We start from the raw sequence: 21,807 nt of genomic DNA on the forward strand, positions 1-21,807 counted from the left end.
ACAATTTAGGATACAGTTTCCTTGTTACCTTTTTTAATAGACTATAGCAAAAAAACTTGGAAAATTATTTTAAATAGAGTCAAAGTGCAAACTTTAATCTCACAACTTCGAAATTTTCATAGATAATTTTTTTTTACATTTTTTCCATGTTTCTGGTATCTTACCTTATATGGCATTTTTATTTGGGGCGCGAGATGTGGCGCACCTTGTATAAGTACTAATATAATATAATATAATAATAATAATATAATAATATATAATTTGCGTTACTTTAAAACTACAATAAGATCAATTGGTACACTTCGTTAGTTACTTATATTAACAGCACCAGTAGCGAATTGGAAAACACTAAATCGTTTGTAGACTGAATTATGAACTTTAAAATAAGTTTCATTGAAACATTTCTAAAAGTATTATTGAGCACAGAGGACTTCGATGTATCGGAGAAGTTCGCTAAAGATATCTAAGAGTATATTTCATAAATATTTTATTTTTAACGTAGAAATTACTTGTACCTGTTTTTTATTTTATTCGTAATTTACATTCGATAAATGTTTCCAGTAGGTAATCTTTACAGAAAAAATATTTTCTTTAATAAATTGCAGGTGTTGACAACATTACATATAATAAGATTTTTTTTTCAAGGGCTGTGAAGAAACGTTGTTATACGCAAATGTATTATTTCTCCATAAATGAGATATCTAGGGCTTTCTGATAAAAGAAAAATATGTTTGTGCTATAGGTACTGTTAAGAAAAAAATCAATTTAACTTTCTAATATAAATACAAATGACGATACATAACTGGAATAATTATAGATTACATATTTTTGAAATTGTTTATAAAAAAAGTTATGACTCAAAAACTACAAGACTCCGACTGTCATTAAAAATGTGTAATTTTTACAAGACAATGCATTTGTGTTTAAAATTATGCCACGCAATTTTGATTCATCTGGTACCTTAGTTTATACAGTTTCTCTTCTTATTGTTGTTAAATTTTATTCTTAACGTATTTGTTATGCGTTAATTGTATTCTTCTTCATGTATCTTTTTAATTCGCACCGAGAAACAATACATTAATCATCAACATCTTGCACCATCCCAATTCCGCTTTCCCTTCTGGAACATTCCCTCTATATGCAAACCGCAGCATTGTTAGCAACTCCGGGCGCCTCGAAATTAGCATTTCGCGGAAAAACAAAACCGGAAAGATGATCGGGGCGACGGGCGGTGGCGTTGTCCTTCGAAACAATTGCAAATCAAAAAGAAGTGCCAACTAGGCCCACTATGTAAATGCAACAATACGACGGGGTTGATGCGGTCGATACGGATACGCTACGAGCAGTGCCGCAAGCAAGTACTCCCGACTATCGTCATTCGTTTCTTGGCTCCGGTGACGAGAGCATCGCGATACCCGCCGCGAAACATCCGAAACGTCGGCGACGTGTGCTCGCAAAGCTCGAAAGTTTTCAGGTTTTTCAGTGCGTGACGTTGGACCCTCACGGTTTCGGGGTGCGTTTGTGGCTTGTGCTGCGGTGGGACCGAGGCGTTCTTGCCCATGTGAGCACTTTTCACTTTTATACTCTAATTATATTGACGAAAAAAAATTAATGAGCGTTTCTGAAAAATAAAAGAAAAAACAAAAAAAATGGGAGTGGGAAAAGAATAAGTAATGATTTAAAATTGATTTTTCGGTTGTTGAGCGAAACGACGCTAATTAAAATTTCATGATTTGATAGGTTCTCTGGAAATCATGATATATCACATGAAAAGTAAAAGTGGAGTACTTTTCAACAAGGTTAAAAATTTATTTTTGAATTCTAATTTTATGCAAAATATGTATGTGCCCGTAATACTTAAATAAAATTAAATATACTATTAGAATTAAATAGAATTTTTTTAAATATTAATTATAATGGGCATCATAGTGAAGTGGGTAGTAAATAAATAAATTAAATAAATTCTTAAATTATTTTAAGTAAAATCTATGTATGTACCAGAATTAGCGATATGTAATGATAACAATTATTAATCATTCCTTCTGCATAACAAACGATTGTCGACATAGTATAAATACAATATCATATTCTCTTTTGTAGATACATATTGTTCAGCGTGAGTCAATATAGTAAGCGGGAAAATTATGGAATAATCTTATTTAGTAAAAATGAAAATATTTTGTTTTGACAAAAATGCTCGAACAGGTCAATTTTCTTTTTAAAAAATACAATATTGTCAACTTGATTTAAAATTGTATGTTTGTTTTTTGTTCATATTATTTCACTTTTTATATGATTTTTTTCCGAAAACTTTATGTAATATTTAATATTTTGGTGTTGCCATTTCGACAATTGAAAGAACTACCAAATGGGCTGAAAAATTAGGGGTTTTCATTAAAAAAATGTCGATGAGATCATTACAAAAACCAAATTGTGTATTTTTTAAAAAGAAAATTGACCTGTTAGGGCATTTTGCCAAAACTAAATATTTTCAATTTTAATAAGATTATTCCATAATTTTGCCGCTCACTGTAAGTATATTCCAACTTTTTATTAAAAACTAATTTTTACACAACAATCAATTTTTAATTTAAAGATTTTGTTTTGTTTTTCTGTACATACAGTGATGGACAGTGAATTTTGTCCACCCAATTTCTGTGAATTCACAAAAATTCACTGTAGTCTGTGCTTTATTGTCATGATAACTGGACATTCAAATATGTATTGTCAAATTTAATCAAATTCGAACATAATAAAATAAAAATTCTGGTACAAGAAGGTATGTCTCAAAGACGTGTCTCTATACTTTTGGGCACACCAAGGACTACCACTAGTACCATTTCAAAGGACAAAGGTAAAAAGTAGCAAGAAGCATCGAGCATTCTGTCAATATGACAAACGTTAATCAAAATTCTGAAACAAGGTTAGGAAAACCTAAAGACTAATTTACACTTTTAATCTGTCACGGAAATTGGGTGGACGAAATTCACTGTCCATCACTGTACCTACATATGAATTTTGAAGGTTGTTTTTGTTTGTTTCTTTACAAGAAATTCTTCTAAATTAATCTTTAGAGTGTTTTATAAAATTTTATTTTCTTATTTTTTTTAAAATTGGGTTTCATTTCTTAAAATTTTTTAAAAATAAAGTTGAATGAATAAAATATGTTATGTCTTTACCGATATGCTTACTATAAATCAAGTTTTAACCTAAGTTGGATTTAGCAGTTTTTTTCTTAGTAAGGACGCGTTTAAAATGTTTTTACTACTTTTCGGCCTTTGGCTGGGTAAATTATCTGAACATTACTACTGTTTCTGAGCTACCTGCTCTGATTTAAAATTCTAGTATTTTATTTATTTGTTGAGTCAGAATGAAGAATTTGGATCATTAATATTATTAATTATTTTATTCTTTTTTAATACGAGAATAATTTGCTATTAATTCATTCACCAACAACATACCTACCTAAAGTTTGCATCTAATATTTTTTTAATGTCATAGCCATAAAGTCACCACTTTCGCTCTTGTCTTCATGAAAATATATTACAAAAGATGCCGCTTTATGGTAATATTATATATTTTGAGGCTAGACTGGTTTCTACCTGAGGGATGAGTACCAAACGTAAAGTTTTAACGAGATTTTTATTACCGTTGCTTTTGTGTCATTTTTTATTTATATTGCGCAGTTTTCAAGATGTGTACTTATGCAGAACGTCTTGTAGGGTTTGGCTGAAGGCTATTTTCCTCTTTCCAACCAGTTGACACGATACATAAAAGAGTGTAAAATATTGAGGATTTGTAAATGTATATATATTTTTTAATTATGACAATTATGACAATTATGACAATTATGACAATTATGACAAATTATAAAATTTATATTTTATTGTTGGTAAAGTTTTTAAATTTTTCTGATCAAATAAGTCATAGCAAAACAAGTTAAAAACGGTGGCATGTAGCGTTTTTTTTGGTATGCTAATTTTGGGATTATAACAGTTTTTACAATTTATTGCTTTATAAATATGATACAATTTTTAGTAAACATTTTACGAAATGTCGTGACTGTAAATTGTTTTGGAATAATAATTATAATATGTTTTAATTAAGTGTTAGATTAATTTAGTAGAGTGTTTGCGATGTATTTTTCTTTCAAAGTATGCAGGTTATGTGATTAATTTAATTTTTCTTGTAAATTTTTCTCGTAGAAGAAGACATCTTGTTAGTTAAATGTAGAGTTGTTTTTTTATTCGTTTACTCGACATTCTTACACCATTTAATTTTATATTTATAATACTTGTAAAGAATGAAAAGTTTTCATATAAAGTTGTCAAGTTTCTTTCTGCTGATCGTACACTAAATAACAAAAGAAGTGACAGTCTGAAAAGAGCTAATAAAATATTGGCATCGAACGAATTGGGCGAAAGTCTCGATAAAGGAGTAAAGTCCTTGATCCGTCTGCGCTCGATTAATATCTTTTTTTTTTATTGTACAAAGCCGATGGTTATTTACAATTGGTCTTTGTACTATTGTTTTTGATGATTAGTGTACATGTTCATTATTTTTATTTTTTCACTAGATCATGTTACCGTTTAAACACATCATTAATTTTGATAATTAGAAAATTTTTATTAAGCCATTTCTATCAACGACCACCCGGAGTAATGTCTTCACATTGTTTATAAAGTCAGATTTTTGTTGCTTTATAAATCAATAACGTTCTTTTCTTTTTTGTGAAAAGTGATCTTCTGGATATTATATATGACGTAATTTATTTGTTATTATTGGGTAAATTTTGACCAAACACTAAACACATTTCAGTATCTTCCTAACACCCAACGTCTAATGAAAAATTTACATAGTTTGCAACATCGTAAAAACAATACTATCACATATGTGTCACGATTAACTACTTATTTTATGACTTTATAACTCCCATAATTGCTTTTATGTGTCAGTTGTCTTTCAGCATCTCCAATCATATTTTCTTCAGTCACCCTTATATATTATAAAATTAAATAAAAAGATGGCTGCATTCAAAAGACCCACAGTCGTCCATTCAGGTTAATGCGTTTTTCTTCCAAGAAGAAAGAATCTCTTAATTATTTTAAATTTAATAGCGAGCCACTTAAGTGTTGAAAATAATTTAAGAGAGACTTTAATGCTGGCGTTGAACCGCACCAAATTGAATCTATATGGGTAGTATTTATTTTACAAAAATAAGCTCGTTTCAGATCGCTAACTTTAAAGTGCAATTAAAAAAATAATGGATATAATCATTAGTTTCGTGGCTGATTATTGATGATGTTCAGTTTTCCAGTTTAGCTTGTTTTTTGTTCCACGGAAGTTAATTTACACCTAGTTATTACTGCTAATTAAATCGCCTACGCACCATCACGCATGGATTTTGTTTCATCGATCAATTTTAATAGTTGAAACACAATATTCGGAAAGTTGGTATAACAAAAATTACCTACTAGTTAAAAATGCGGCAAGAAAACGTATGTGACCTGAGAGAAAGCTCTTTTCTAATTTACCGTACGAAACACTTTTGAAAATTCATTTATTTACAAGCTTTTATTAGAGCTGTAACAGAGAGTTTGTGGAGTGAAGCTAAAAAACTCGTAACTTTTTGTGTAGGTATGCATTCATTTTTAATTGCGGATTCGCGACAGTAGCGCTTCGTTAATCAATGCGAAAATAAATATTTAAATATTCAAATTAAATTTTTTTTTACAAGAATTTTCTCTATGGTTGGTCCAATTTCGGTATTGTGAATTATTTATCTCGGGCGTTGGCCAAGCTGTAAAAATTAGATTGGTCGAAATTAATTATGACATTTGTTGAATAAAGCTTCGTTTAATAAAAGCTGGGGTCTGCAACATGTTGAAGCAATGGTATTACTTCGTCGTTCAAACATAATTAATTAATCAAACGATTTTAATTCCATTGCGTTTGACCAGCGTCTCTCTTTCCGCGATAAACTGCAATTAACTAAATCCGATTAGAATTCACTTTGCTGTTGTGAAAATACGGAGACCATTGTTTGTGTCGCACTAAACAGATGGCTGATTTTGCACTTTAATCAACAAATCCGGATTGGCAATTAGCATGAAATAGGGGTCGGGTTTTTAATTTGGCTCCCACGTAAGCTGAGTTCGTTATAAGACGAGACAATTCGAATTTTATTCAGTGCAGTTGGCACTCCTTGCACAGGTTTACAGTGAATACTCACCAGTTTGTCAAATCGGCACATTTGCATCAGGCGATGCATTTTTAAAGCTCGTGTGCTTTTTCGAAGAATAAGAATTTTTCCACTTCTCTAACTCCAAGTATTATAAAAGCACGGTTAAAATTTTATGTGCATGTGCTCGTTTCGTGTGTATACTCATTCTCATTTCACTGTGTGAACATCTTCAGAATGTAATTAGTTGCAAATATGTAAATAAGGTGACTGGACTACACACAAATTGAAATGACTCATTTGAATATTTCTGTATAATTATTGTACCGACGTCGGGGAAAATAATTATTCTTTGTCTTCACTTTACATCTTCTTTAAATCCTCCTATTTGGGCGAGCTAAAAAAGTAAAACCGCTAAAAGTTGAATTGCATTATCGGGTTACGCTCTTTAAAACAATTGCTTATATACATACGTCGACCTCGAATGGTAGATGAATTTCTTAACATATTAAAACCAACTTTTTTTGTAAATTTAATTTTTAACGAAGAAAACACTTTTTAATTTGGTGGGTAGGGCGAATATAAATTATCAAACCAAGGGTTTTTTTTTATTATTTGCCTCCAGAAAATAATAATTAATATAAATTAAAGTAAAATAAAAAATGTAAGTAATCGTATTTTGAGAACAAAATTTTGTTTTGTTTTTGAGTTATGCGATTTGTTTTTGTCAAAGTTGCAATTTATGCAATTTTTTTTTTTTTTAAATTAAATATAAAGAAGATAATTGTAATCTTTTGATCATAAACCTTCAGGAGAAAAAATAGTTTTTTAATGAGTTGCAATTTATATTTAAAAAAATAAATTTTTTTGTAAATCTTAAATTGAAAAATTTTATTCTTGATAAAACATCACATTTTTATAGTAGGTACTTTATTATTCATCAATTAGTTTTCCAAAAAATAAATATGTAGTTTAAGCAAAAAACGTTTGGTTCCATACTTTTTATTTACCTGGTATGTATTTTTTCTAGTTTGCGTTTAGAATAAGTTTATTCCATCACCCAAATGACGTCATTTTAGTGCTTTAATAAGTCGTTGGCGTTAATTTAATTTTCGTCAGGGACTTTCTTCACAATTCATTTTCAAATGTGAAAATAAGAATTATTTTTAATTTTCACAGCCGCCTAAAATTATTCCACATAAATGTCGAAAATGGACTGTTTCAAATAATGGGTTTTTCCGCTGCATTTGTCTAGCAATTATAATCATTTTACTCTCTCTAACTAAATTTAAAATAATTGAATAAACCTAAAAATGACATGATATACTTAAATTAAAATATACCAGTGAAAATAAGCTCATTAACGCTTAATGTTTACTTTAATTTGTAATTTAGTATTTTTAGTATGCCATTTAAGCCTGTAATTGTCAGACTAAAAAATGCAACTGCAACTGCAACTACAATAGAAGTATTTTAACACTACCAAGAAAATGGATTTTTTTAATAACTTGTTGCAAATCAGTATTTCCATTTTCCATTTTTATCAAAACTATAAAATATTCTTCTACTAACGTATAATTTTCCTGGTTAAATTCAAAGCTTAAGTTGCATTATTACTGCATAGTTTTACATTGTAAAGTGACTAACATGAAAATAAGTCGTTAAAAACAGAAAAGTTAAATTGATACTGAACTTACTAACCTTTCCCTGCAAATACTTCTGATACATATACCTACTGAAATAATTCTCTTTTAATTCGGTGCATTTTTAATGAGTTTCATATATCTAAATTGCAAATGTGTTTTTAGGAAATAATTTTTGGCGAACGAGAATAAACTAGAATGTTTATTATGTTACTAGTATCTAATAATCCTTTTTTATATTATTAAATGCTAAACATGCACGTTACAACTTCATTAAAATTATAGGGTACAATAAAGGATTACGTAATGATGTTAAATTACAGGGTAGAAATAAAGTGAAAGATTACTGACACTGAGACTATTACTACATAAATCACGAATAGGTACAGTATTTTCTCAATTATTAACTTACATTCTGAAAGCGATATATCAGTTTATTTATATCTGCCGACTTTATTATACTTTTTAGTCACAAAAACTAACATTATTGTGGTGAAAACTGAAAATGCACAAAAACTATATTTCTAAATTAATTTAGTGTCGAAAAAAACAGGAAAAATGTTTTTGTACATCTAATTTTTCAGCTATAAATTTTCGGGATTTTATGTCTGGCAAGTTTGTTTACAAGTTTTTATTTAATTTACAGGTTTTCTTTGTTCTTTTTAAATTATAAGAAACCTGAATGATATCAAATTACTCTCCGAACTTGAGATTTGTACTCAGTTTCAATAGTTTCAGCTTTGGAAATTCGAAATGTTACATTTCGTGTTAACTTTCTCATCTTAAGTCAATTCATCATTTGTCCGATAAAGCTCAACGTTCAGCTTGTACCCAATCTTAAGTAAAACCATAAAAGCCAATTTATAATTTTTTCGTCAATAAAGATCAAGAGGATTACCTTTGACTCCAAGCTCGTGGTTGAGACAAAACAAATTTTTATGTGATTTGCATTTTTATCTGTCATAACGGCGTTCTTGACTGGAGGCAATTTTCCTTATATGGATCTGGTATTGTCGACACAGTATCACGACTGCTCATAGAATTTGAAGCAGTTAGCGTTGTTGTTAATAAAGAGAAAGTCTTCACGTTTTATTGTTACGTCAAAATAATTTACGCGGTGTCAAAACCAGAATGAAGGTGCACTGCTGAAAAAAGCAGTGATTTCAACTGTGATTCTGAAGTGGTGTTGAGTAGAGGGGCGGCACGCTTCAACAGCTTGCATATGTTTGTAAAATGGGGGATGTTTTAACTCCTGCGTGTGACAGATTTGTAATTAAAATTCCCAGTTTGAGACTAATCATCTCTTCAACGAAGCGAGTTCGCGCCTCGACGGACAAACAACGCTGCTGTGGCCCAATTGTTCTTAAATATAATCAAATTTAATTAAAGATTTGCCCAGAACTAATGCGAATTTGCCCCTGTCGAGCTTTTAATCTCTGAACGAGCGTCCGCTCGGCTTCTTACAATCGCTGATATTTAGATACCATCTGATTATCTGCAACTCCCGCTGCGACTTATAAAGAAATTACATCACAACGGTTGTTTTGGATGGAATTGATGTCGAAAGGCAATATTTGCAGAACCGGATGGTTCTCCCGATGCGGTTAATTAAAAGGGAGCAGAGAATTGGGTCATTTTATGTGCTCGCCATAGATTCGGAAAAATTCTGATACCCGCATTGCGAGGAGCGACGGCCCCTGCGTGGTCTTTTAGCACGGCTCTCAGGGGCATATTTTCTGTCGAGATTTTCACACAATCAGGCACTAGAGAGAAAACTGACTGCAGTAATTCGTGTAGCTGCACCTGATTTTCCCTCTTTAAATTTTTTGTGTTTGTGCAATTTATACAAAACGCTTGAAATACATCAAATTTAGACGTTTTGTAAAGTAATTTAATTTTAGTATCCCGTAAAGGGCAAACTGTAAGTAACTAGAGTGAATAATATAGCCAGAAATTACATTTTCCAGTGCTTGATTTGTAATTACATGTTAATTCCTAGCCCTAGAAAGTTTACCTAAGTCAGTTCAGTTATTCCTCAATTAAAACTTTCTCACGTTTGTAATAAATGCTCCTTAATTGAGACATGTCAAAATTAATTTAGATTTAATTTTCTCGTTAACCTTGTACCCCTATATTAGTGGCTAGCACAGCGATACCGTCAGGGGTGGTTTTCCTTGTTGATTTTAATTTAGATTATATCTTGTTTCATTTGATTGTTATCTTCGGAGTTTGATTCATTTTCTTTCATGTTTAAAAAGTTTCCGAGTTAAAAATTAGTGCACGTTTTGTCGGTGTCAGTTTCAACGAAACACGGAAGTAAGACTGGATAACATTATTTGCTCATGAGTTGACTTGGAGTAACAATGTTATCTACATCGCAAGATGCAGGGCTCATGAATGGGTGTTAAGTGTATTTAGCAGATTTACCCTCATTGTAAATGCCAACAGTTGGCTCGTGAATATTTACTGATTAACAATTAGTTCCAACAATGCAAGTTGGAGTTGGATAAATATTCCTCTAAGTTGCAATGTCAGCCAGAATGTCTTGTTCATATTAACACAGAGACTGTCGAGAATCTTCATCCCCGCAATTCATCATTGGAACTTGACACTTACACGACTCAATTAAAATACAGCGTACAAAATCATGCATTTTTCGGTAATCGTTTTATCAATCGTTCTTGGTACAACAGTTGTGTTTATCGATAAATCTTACAGGACTTTTAAATGACGTGATTTCTGTTAGCGACTTAACTCGGTCGTTAAAAAACACTGTGCAAGGGCATTTTTTTCAGATATAAGCAGCTACTTGATCTGTTGTCAAGAATCACTTTCTAAAATTATTTAAACAAATTAAAAGCAATCTTAAGTCATAATTCACGAATTTCTTTGGTGGTCCAAACCAAAAAAATTCTTCTCTTACAGTTTATATTGCAAGTTGTGAAAATAGCTCTTCTCTTGCATCCTTTAACCTAGATTTAAAAAAGAAAATCAACTAAATTGTACCAAAAATTATTGAAGTTTATGATTGTGCAAAGCGTAACCTAGTCGAAGGTGGTTGAACAAGTAAGGAAGAATTATATTGATTAACTAACATTATTCTGACCTGAATCGTTGCTTAATATTTTAGTTGAAATAAAAATAAGAAAATCTTGATAATGAGTTTTTTGTTTGTAACAATTTTGGCGAACCCTGTGTAAGTCGTATTTACGCAATTCTGTTTATTGACGTTTATTGCTATTATTTATTGCTTATTTTAAGTAGTGGTCTGTCATAATATAATAATAAAGGCGGTAAAAATTACTGAGATTATTACATATTTACAATGCATAGTAAATCTTTAATGAAAAGATTTCTCATTACCGGTAGCTTTGTTCTACATTTTAAAGACATTTATGATTTAACTGATATGTATCTACTATTTCTATAAATTCATAAATTTAATTCATCAATGTTAATTTACTGTTGCTTTATGTCAACAGGCACGTACCATTTGACAAAAAAATATTTTAACTTTTCCTGTTAGTGTTTAAATTGGTCATTGTTGCATGTGCGACTAATAAAGGACTTCTTTTTAAAGCCACGCCACGGTGTTTTGAGTAGAGGCCGCCCATGAAACGCTTTATTGATTCTTTTTATGGTCGATATTCATCGCGGCGATAATGTCCGATGATCCTATTGTGAAAATTATGGATCATTTACTTGATTTATAGCGACACTCGGTGAAATTCAAGGGAGAAAGGGTTTGGATTAGCTCGAGTACACACCTGTATCTAATGTTATTCCGTATTCATCCTAGTAAATATAATAAAATTCTGTGCTGCAATGTGTATATTTTGTTAATAATTAAAATTAATTATATCCGTACCTGCATTTTCGTTTAATTAAACAGATTTCTTTCGCCGACGTTTTATTTACTATCTCGCACCTAATAAAAATTTTAAAATCAACGGTAGCAACGAGGTGCAGAAATTGCTGGAATGTTTGAATGGGTCGCCATTGACACTATTTGCTCATGATTGCACCACCGTCTTAAAAACGCTAAGGAAACTCAAATTAACGCTAACTTTATTCTTTAGGAATTTACAAAAGCTGTTTACGAGAACATTTTAATTACGATAACACATTTAGGAAGAAACTTTTTTAATTCTGTCATAATTATACCCAAGTTTGCAAACATCGCTTATGAAAACTCTCGTAATTGTTGACTGGAAGCCGGAACGCACCTGCGATATACATACATACCAGGTGAATAAAAAGTATGGAACCAAACGTTTTGCTATTTATTTTTTGGAAAAACTAGTTGATGAATAATGAAGTACAATAAAAATATGTTTTATCGAGTATAAATTTTTTTGAAATTTTTCTTCTGTTTTTGAGTTTTACAAAAAAAAAATTATACCTATTTTTGAAATGGCAACCCACTATGAAGCCATTTTTCTCATGAAGGTTATGATCTAAGGATTACAATTGCCTAATTTATATTTAATTAAAAAAAAATCCAGTTTATGTCATTTTAGTTATAAAATATTACATTATTTTATCACTTGTAACTAAAAATAACATTATTTTTATAGCAACGTCCCGACACTAGTATGATTTTGGAAAACTATTAAAATCACAGAATTAAAATTCGAATTTGATGCATATGCTTTTCACACCCAAATTGGACAAAATCTTGTATGAAACATGATGCAAAATGGCTGTTTTTTGCACACGACGTGTACACGTTTAGTGAAAACACGCGCATTTTGCAACTTGTTGCATAAATCGCTATTAGATAAATTACAATTTTGCCAAAAAAAATCGCAAACAAAACAAAACAAAATTTCGTTCTCAAAATACGATCACATTTTTTATATTACTTTAACTCATATTAATTATTATTTTCGGGAGGCAAATACCTAATTGAAAAAACACGCTTGGTTCCATATTTTATATTCATCCTGTATATACAGGGTGCGCCAGACTCGCGCCCCAGAGAAAAATGCCATCTAAGGTAAGATATCAGGAATATAGAAAAAATGTTATTTTTTTTTATTCATAAACATTTCGAAGTTATGAGAGTTTAAATTTTGCACTTTGACTCTATTTATTGTTGTTGGAAAAATAATTTTTCAAGTTTTTTTGCTACAGGCTATTAGAAGAGGAAACAAGGAAGCTGTATCCTAAATTGTAACTCTGTTTAATGTTATTTGTTGTTTTTATTGGCAAAATGTTTGTACCTTTAAATAATTGTAAAACAACATATACAAGATCATCAGTATCATTAAATAGACATAAAAAATGTCAAATGTCAAAAAATAATGCAAAAATTTTTTGACAGAATTAAAAAAAAAATTTTCCATGTTCTTTGTATCTTATCTTACTTGAATTTTTTTTTCTGGGGCGCGAGTTCTGGCGCACGCTGTATATACCTATATTAATAGTTGTATATTTATTCTAACCATTACTTCAGACAACATTTCAACATTTCTCTCGTCAAATAAAATCAACAGATCAATTTAATATTTATTCGGGTGCTGTCTTGGGCCAATTCTTTGATGATATAATAGCATAAAATCTACCCCCGGCTAATATACATAACACATAAAACTGTCAGTAGCCTCGTTCAACAATCTTTCCCTTGTCAACGGCTAGATTGTGGGCCTCGAGGGTTTGAACATTTAAATATGATAGACTACTCTCTTTGCTCCTACCATCGTTTAACATTAAGACGTTAAATTTATTTTTACAACAAAAGCTGACCAGTTTTTTAAATCATAAAAGTATAAAATAAGTTACATTAATAAATCAAAATTTAAAAACTTACATGTTATTATGTTATCACAGATTTTTTTTTATTTTGGGAGTGTTTAATCGGTAAGCCATGTAATATCCAAGTACTAAACTGTAGCAAAAGGAATGTTAATCTTCACCAAATAGGATGCTAATCTGATTGAAAACTAGATGGACTTAAACACATCTTTTAGTATAATGTTTGAGATACCGGATGAGTAAAACGACATCAATACCCCGTCATTATCATTGTTGTCGTAAAACTTCAACAATCCTGGAGGCATCTTTTTGAATTACTGGTTATTTGCTTGGAGTTTGTGGATATTAAAATTCTTGATTGAAAAATTGTGTCAAACGTTTTTTGTTCCTTTGCACTCAATAGAGAGACCTTTTTAGGATCATTTATCAAGAATGAATGTGGTTATTGGATGAACTATTGAATTTAATGTAATCTGGTCATCTTAATGGAAAAACGAGATTTAAGTATTTGAACTTTCGACAGCCTGTGTTACATACCATAATAATCTTCCTTGTGAGAGTGTCTTATTGCACTTGTTCACTTTATGGTTTTAAAGAGGAAATACTTGATCATTTTTATTTAACAGTGGCTGAGATAAGTTACAACGTATTGATCTATAATAAGAATGTGGAGTTTCAAATTTATTTTCTTGGTAACAAGGGCTTATTTCATTTGAACTGGCGATTATTAAATATGTAGATAATTTTTGTTATTTGCTAATAATGATTAATGATAATGACATTTATGCACTAGATTTATATTCATTAAAAATTTATTACACATGTTTATAAATGTACTCATTAGTCATTACTTAACACATTTTGATGTTATAAATCAGGATTGATTAAGTACTTTAGTTTGTCTTTTAAAAAATTTCATCATTATTTCTTTACTAATTTAACGATAAAAGTGCATTATGACAAATATTTTCCGAGCACACTAAATTCTTTCTACTTTTACGTAAAGTAAACTTGAATAATTACACTTAACAGATAAAAAATGTTTACATCACGAATTTTCATTTTTATCTTATCTAAGCTCGAGATCATAGAAATTCTTTCAGAAATGAGCACCCGCTTGTAAGAAGACGAGAAGCTTAAAATACAATTTTATGACAAAGCCACCCACATCATCTCATTACAAAAATGGAAAAATTACTTAAACCAGCGACTAATTGAATCGTATCTGTCAGTAGCGTAGCTAATCGAAAAAATATCACTGGAATTAACTGTAAAACGCATAGTTCTTGATAAGCAATACGTAATTTGTATTTGACACCCACGAATTTATGCGCCGTTTACGTCCCATATTTTATAGGACAAACGATAAGATAAATGTCCAAACATCGGGAAGGTATGGAATTAAATTTAGAGCCCTGTTTTATATTCAGTGTGTATAGTTTTGAAATAACATTCTCCTTTTTGGCTTGTATGTGCTATACGAGATTTTATTTTCCTATTAAATTTAATATAAAAATCTCTTCTTGTATTCTGATACCAAAAGCAATATAAGAGTGTAAAAGAGGATTAATTTTATCTTGATTACATGTGTCACAGTTTTCAACACGGGTTTTGAACACGTCTTAACGACGCGTTTCTGGTGTAGGTATGTATACTGTACTCCTGTTGTGCGACAAGAAGTGGACATTTTTTATTGTCATTTTTAATAAAATTATAGCTTGTAGGTAGCTAATTGCAAGTGTATTTTGATAACATAAAATTCACGAAACATATACATATTTAATTAAAATATTTAAAAGCGTGACATTTGTTTTCACTCAGGAAAACTGATTCAGCTTGACCCAAACAGCACAATACATTTTTACTTTGTATTGCACCTACTATACTATATACTCCATATTTAAGTTGCATCACTTCCTCATCTTTATTTAAATTTTATTCGGACGATGGTGTACTCAAGAGTATTTTATTACCCTATATTTTCAATATACACCGTTGTGTAATGCAGTTTATAGGGAAAGTTGAACTATATTGTCGTAGGGAAGTTTATGTCTTATTGTTCAGGTGTTATAACCTGTGATCAAGTGAGAACTGGATAACCAATTTTATAGGTTTTTTCTAGGCAATATTCAGATTATCAACGAAATCTCTTAGGTATTGTATTGTTTGGGATGCTTTTTGAAATATAAATATTTACTTCGTACGTAAGTATTGTGAAAGTTATATTGAAGGATATATTCCTTTAATAGAAATAGATTCTGAATCAAGATACCTACTTTATTTCAAAATCAATACAACGAATTTTGTTACTGTAACACTGAGTTAAACATAACTGCGTCAAGAATAAATTAAATGGAATCATTATATTAGTATTACATACTTCTGTTGCCAGAATAATTTGTCGTATTGTAATAACTTTAATATAATAAAAAGCCGAACCAATTTTAAAGTTAATTCTTGGGTATATATGAGTTGCCGACGCCATTTAGTCTCGTTCGATTCCTCCGATTCCATTCTCCGGTATTTATCCAGCATTCGGATTGTGTTTGAACGGTTTATGAGAGTAATTCACCACATTACCTGTCTCATTTCGTCGACGACTCGAGTTCTCATTAGAAGCGAGTGTTATAAGTATCCTTCGAGTCTTCTACTATCTCAGGAGCACGTGTCGCTTTCGAATGATAATTGGATTTTATTACTACCGTTTGCCACAAAACCTTTAATTTACAGCCGCAACAAACACATAATTCATAAATAGTTTTCTCAACTCAATCTATAAAAAATTGACTTATTTACACATCTCGTCTGTGCAGTTTCCGGGCCCGGAACGTGATGTGCGTGAAGCATGAAAATTCACCTAAATTTGGACGAATTGTTGCAAATTCAAAAATATTTTAAGGTCGCGCTGTTGACAGGGTTGTTCATTAGCGACAATTCCTCATTTGTCAAAAAGCGTGCGAGGGAGTTGTAAACAGGACAAATGCAGGATTTCCTTTAGTGTTTTCTCGTGATCAAAAAGACGCCTTGCTTAACTCACCTGTCACTTGTTTTTCCTTGTCAGCTATTTGCATGAATTAAACGAGCTTATTACAGGAAACTTGAAACTCTATTTATCAAGGTTATGGCACTCTTCTTTATGCGTGTTCGTACACAAAAAGTGTACTTTGTTTCAAAATGTTGCAAAAATCAGTGTGTGAATAAAATAGAAATTATGATCCGAAGCAGAAACAAGTTGACGTGACAAATTAGAGTTTGAGCTCCTGGGGGAGAAGCTCTTTGATAATGCCTATACAGCGATTTAAGTACCTCATAAATAAATTTTCGATAAGATCAAGCCCGGACCTGACCTAATAAAATTAGTTTATCTGTGAATGCCGGTAAATAACTAGCCAACGCTTACACCTCTGTAAGTGCCCAAGGGAGAGTTGATTCGATACCCTTCGTTCACCTTTTAACACATGTTGTTGATAGAGTTAGTCTCAGCTTTTCACACAGATTTAAAGATGAAACTCGAATACTTGACTGGTTTTAATGTGGCCAGACCAAACTAATGACTTCTCAGATTAGTTCACTGTCTTATCAAAGGAAAATATTGAAATTAACATATCGTCTAACGAGGGTGAAGGGTTGGAATGCCATTATACCGAGTATCTTTCCATCGCCTCATTTTTTATCTATGTGATGGTTAATTTACTTGTTGTCTCACCCTATTACGAGATTTTAGAGACGGATGTTGGTTTTTGTAGTCTCTATCAAGTCTAGCACCTCATTATTGATATCTTTGCAACATTACAGGGATGTAAAAGTAAATAAAAAATATTTTTTGAGAAGTCTAGATTGGAAATACAATGGAATATTATTATAGCAGAGATAATTATTTAATTGCGTGTAGAAGCGATTAAGGTAGAGTTACGAGATACTAATTGCTTTCAGTTTTTCAGATCCACACTTTTTTATTTTAATAGATTTTTATTATCAATTAAATGTGTTATTTGTTTGAGGAATTTAAAATCAAATTGGACAGAAAATGTAATAATATCAGCTACTTATACGATAATTAGTCGGTACAACTAATTGGAGTCAATTTGTTTTATCTGTTTCCAAGTATGATTATCATAAACTGTTTAGTGGAAGAAAATATAACATTATAGTCTTAAAATGTTTTATGCAAATGCATATTCGTGGTACTGTCGATTCTGCATTGCAGTACACTCAGCATATTTTTGACGTTACTTATATTAGACTTGCTTTACGTTGTTCTGTTGTTTTTACCAATAAAGTTCCCATTTTACAAGCTACAATTTTCAACAAGAATTTTTAACATAACTCATGCGGTAAATGGACGCTTTTATAAAATAGGGTTTTCAAATGTGAGAAGTATTCAAAAGATTTCTAGCTCTTATATAAAGTTGGTTCTTTATTGTCCCTATTGCCCAAATCGATGAGGACACGTAAAGTCGGTTATTGGAAAAGCAAACATGCTACTGACATGAACGACGGGGAAACATAAAGGGCTAAAACAAAAAATTCTTATAATGCTTATTTATTAACTTTGCGCAAAAATTTAGTTTTATTTCCGCAAAGTGGTGTCAGCAGACGAAATAAGATGTAAGTTATGCAGCATGCATCCTTAAGAATAAATCTGGTGCATGTGAAATCGATTGGGTGATGGACACACAGAATATTGAAAAGTGGATTTACCTAGCGCCTGAAAGTTGTGCTGAAAATATCTAAGTAAACGGTGTGACAATTTTTGAAAGATAAAAAATTTATATTTTGATGAGTGTTGGTCGCAGGGTGATTTATGTCGCCCCACGCAGCTCAAGAATATGTATGTGCCTCGTGTGTCCATATAGAGCAACTCTCATTAATGGAAGCCACCAATAAATCACGCACTTGATTAAAAACAATGAATCTATTATCGCAGAATGACTTTCCGGCACGAAAGCATTTCCTTGTGCTTTATGCTATTAAGCGTCAATCTCGAAAAGTCGGTTTTGTTGTACTCTAAAAGCACCGCCTTATAGGAGTTGTGGTTTGAAACAATTATAAGCATCCTCACGACGTTTTGAGAATGTAATGTTCGTTAATTAGTTCTTCGCTTTTAAATTTTCTATGGGGTCCTACTGTGCTTCCTACGCATATGAGATAACCTGTTTATTAGGGAGGTACGCGTTTGATCGAGACGTTGTTTCCTAATAACTCACGAAAATGAAAAGAAATTTAATAACTGAGGGCAACGATAGCTGACAACACTTTCGTTTCAATAAAAATCATGTTGGGTTTGATTCGATGGGAGTTTACCCACGCACGGGAATATTCTCTTTACTGTTATCTCAAATGGGCACAGGTACAAAGTAGATACAATGAAATGTCAAATCAATACATGTTTGTGTCGTTTGCAGTATTAATTAGTTTCGTGGAGATAAGCAAACATTTGTTTTGGGGAAGATAATGGACGAATAAATTCTAAAGACACAGTTTCAAGGAATGACAGATTGGAAACTCTAAATACATTTTTCTTTAAATTATCAATTACAGTAGTAAGAAAATCGGTTTTTGAAAGCATGTTATGAAGAACAGAAATAACGGTTGAAAGGTTTCCGGATGTTGTCGCTTTCGTCTTGGTGCCAACGTTATGGACGTAATGCAGTTTATTCTCAAGAGCAAGTTGAAAAAACTTGCTCGGAAACGTTTTTATCATTGGATAAATACTGTAAAAGCCTACACTCAATTTAAAGAAATGTTTACAGGTAGATAACTCATTAATTTTCGGTGAAAGCAAGTTGCAACTGATACCATTAGGGAGACAAAGTATTGCCTTCGTTAGCGAAGTCTTGACGGCAGTCGGGTGCAAATTTTTATGCGGCAACTTGGTCTTTTGATATTATTTATTTTAAGCGATTTGCAACATGTGTGGCGGCCTAACATAAAATTCCCTGAGGCTTTTGTATTTATTGCATCGTTAAAATAATATACTACCGTATAAATTACACATTCGCACCTCTACAGACAATCATAGCATTGTTTAAAATCAATTTTCTTCCCCATGAGATGGCAAAGAAATGCTATTGGCAATTTAGTATTGTTCGTTATGACTCGCAGCTTGCTGATTGGATGGACTATGTTTGTGTGTTGGTATAATCGATAAAGAATAGAAAAACACGTCCAAAGTTTGAATTGTACAAGTGAAAGATTGCGTCATGTGTTGATTTATTGGTCTATTTTTGCAAATCAACTATAAATTTTCTTAATTCGTGGCTTGCGTGTATATGTAAACCATTTTTAGTGACCCTTTATCAGACTGTCGATTTGCTATGACCTATTATTTTCATTTTTATAATAGATTTCCATAAAAAATTGTTACTAAGTGAGTTTTATTACAACAAAAATCTTGAGTACAATAATGCAGTTCTCAGACGGGTATTTGGAATATACGAAGGGCTCCAAAATGAGACTCATTTAAAGCTGATCGAGTGGGAAGAAATGATTTACCTGGAGACCAATTAAGATTATATCACAGATCGGTTAATCAGGGTGATTATAATAAAGTTCTAACAAAAGAATATAGCTGCTTCCTGATCATCTACTTCTATTCACTTGCATTACAAAGTGAAATGATTTAGTAAAGCAATAGAAAAGCTTTTTTTGGCTACCTTACCGAGAGTTTATTTGTTTGTTTAGATATGTATGTAGGATTGCGGCTGTAAATTATTACAGATAAACTTGCATATGCAAGATCTTCCGTATGCAATCATAGTCCGGCCCATAAATTACAATGACTAGAATTTAATTCACTGGATGCAGAGAAATTTGTTGCGCCAACAGCCTCATCAGGATAATGATGCAATCATTGCCTGCTATTTGCTCAATTTCACTGAGATAATTGCTTCGGATGAAAATAAAGAAAAATTATATTTAATTTTTGAGTCTTATCTACTCGTAGTTTTGTTCGTATTTCTTTTACTTCAGAAACTATGAAAACTATTTTCATATTGCACTGATGTAGAAATGCGATAAGTGTAACTTTATTTGTTCTGGAAACTAGTCCAATAAAAGTGTAGGGGCCTTCTATTTGATAAAAATAAATCAGAGCACCCTCACCAGCCAGGTCAAACTGCTATATTTCCTGCTAATAAATCAACAAAAACGTAACATGAATTGCATGTTATTAGCCAATAGTTGTGTCAAAAAACACACAAACTGTTGTAATTCGTTGCAGGAAGTTTGTTTTAAATAAAACTGCCCCAAATATCTGGCGTTTGCTCAATTTTGTCGTTGTTTGCTTCGAGCTCTGGCTGGGAAAATGAGTTAAAATTGCAATTTCGGACCTAAATAGGAAGTCTCCTAATCTATATCGATTAACTCGTGGAGGCTTCTAATGTATCTTTTCCGGTTTGTAGTTTTATGCCGCAAGTCCGAAAGAAAACGACTTAAGGAAATTCTAATAGTGCCATTAGTAGGCTTAATAGCACGAATTATGATTGGATTGAAATATTGAGGTAGATTGTTATCATATACAACCTCTCGCATGAATAGCTCAGCAGACCAGTCCTAATAAATTTTTCACAGCTTTGAAATGATTATGGTCCGTCCATTCAGAGATTATTATAAAATATTTACATTTTCTTGGTAACAATGCGCGGCTCGGTTTTACACGGTTTTTCTTTTGAATCATTCAATATAAAAAACACTCATCAGCTTCAGTTTACTATGAGAATAACGAACAATTTGGCAACAATAGAGACCCTAACGACAGGTCAGTTCTTTCATTTCGGAAAGTGTCCTTTTATTTCTTTGTCTGGGCTTCCACAACATCGGTTCAATTTTGACCTACAAAGACAAGTTAAACCAGTCAATTTTTTCTCATTTAAGTGTATTTCTTAGTGAGGGTAAGACAGTCTTATTATTTTGTGTGGAGTCCTATTTAAATCAATTACAATTTAAAGTTTAAATGAGATCATCAATCTTTTTTGAGCACCTCAGTAGTTAATGCATAAGAAAATTTGCTTTGACGTAATTTTTCCCTTTCACGCAAGTAGCAATACTCTTGGTTCTTAAAGCACCTACTTATCAATCATCACGAAATTATTATTCTCGCACGCTTTGATTTGTTTGCAAGTGCGGGTTTTTGACGTAAATCATGGTCGCAACTGGTAAATTATTGTAATTGTATGAATATCTCGGTTGATAACTAAGTTAGTGATAGATTTGTGGAATATGAAA

The 21,807-nt window shown here is 31.5% G+C and overlaps 1 protein-coding gene across 3 annotated transcripts in view; it reads left to right on the top strand.

The window, feature by feature from the left end:
* The first annotated feature begins 1,407 nt into the window (after window positions 1-1,407).
* The window catches only part of LOC123011439 (protein madd-4), a 112,182-nt gene continuing 91,782 nt past the window's right edge, over window positions 1,408-21,807 (top strand). For 2 of the 3 annotated variants that reach the window (XM_044408864.1, XM_044408865.1), the window contains exon 1: window positions 1,408-1,561. The gene's annotated coding sequence lies outside the window, so the exon portion shown is untranslated. The remainder of the gene's footprint in view (window positions 1,562-21,807) is intronic. The other variant, XM_044408866.1, reaches the window with a different exon arrangement.

This window comes from Tribolium madens, unplaced genomic scaffold, assembly GCF_015345945.1.
Source record: "Tribolium madens isolate multiple individuals breed KSU strain unplaced genomic scaffold, Tmad_KSU_1.1 Scaffold_91;HRSCAF=231;Tcas5.2_LG7, whole genome shotgun sequence".
NCBI classification, from domain to species: Eukaryota; Metazoa; Arthropoda; class Insecta; order Coleoptera; family Tenebrionidae; genus Tribolium; species Tribolium madens.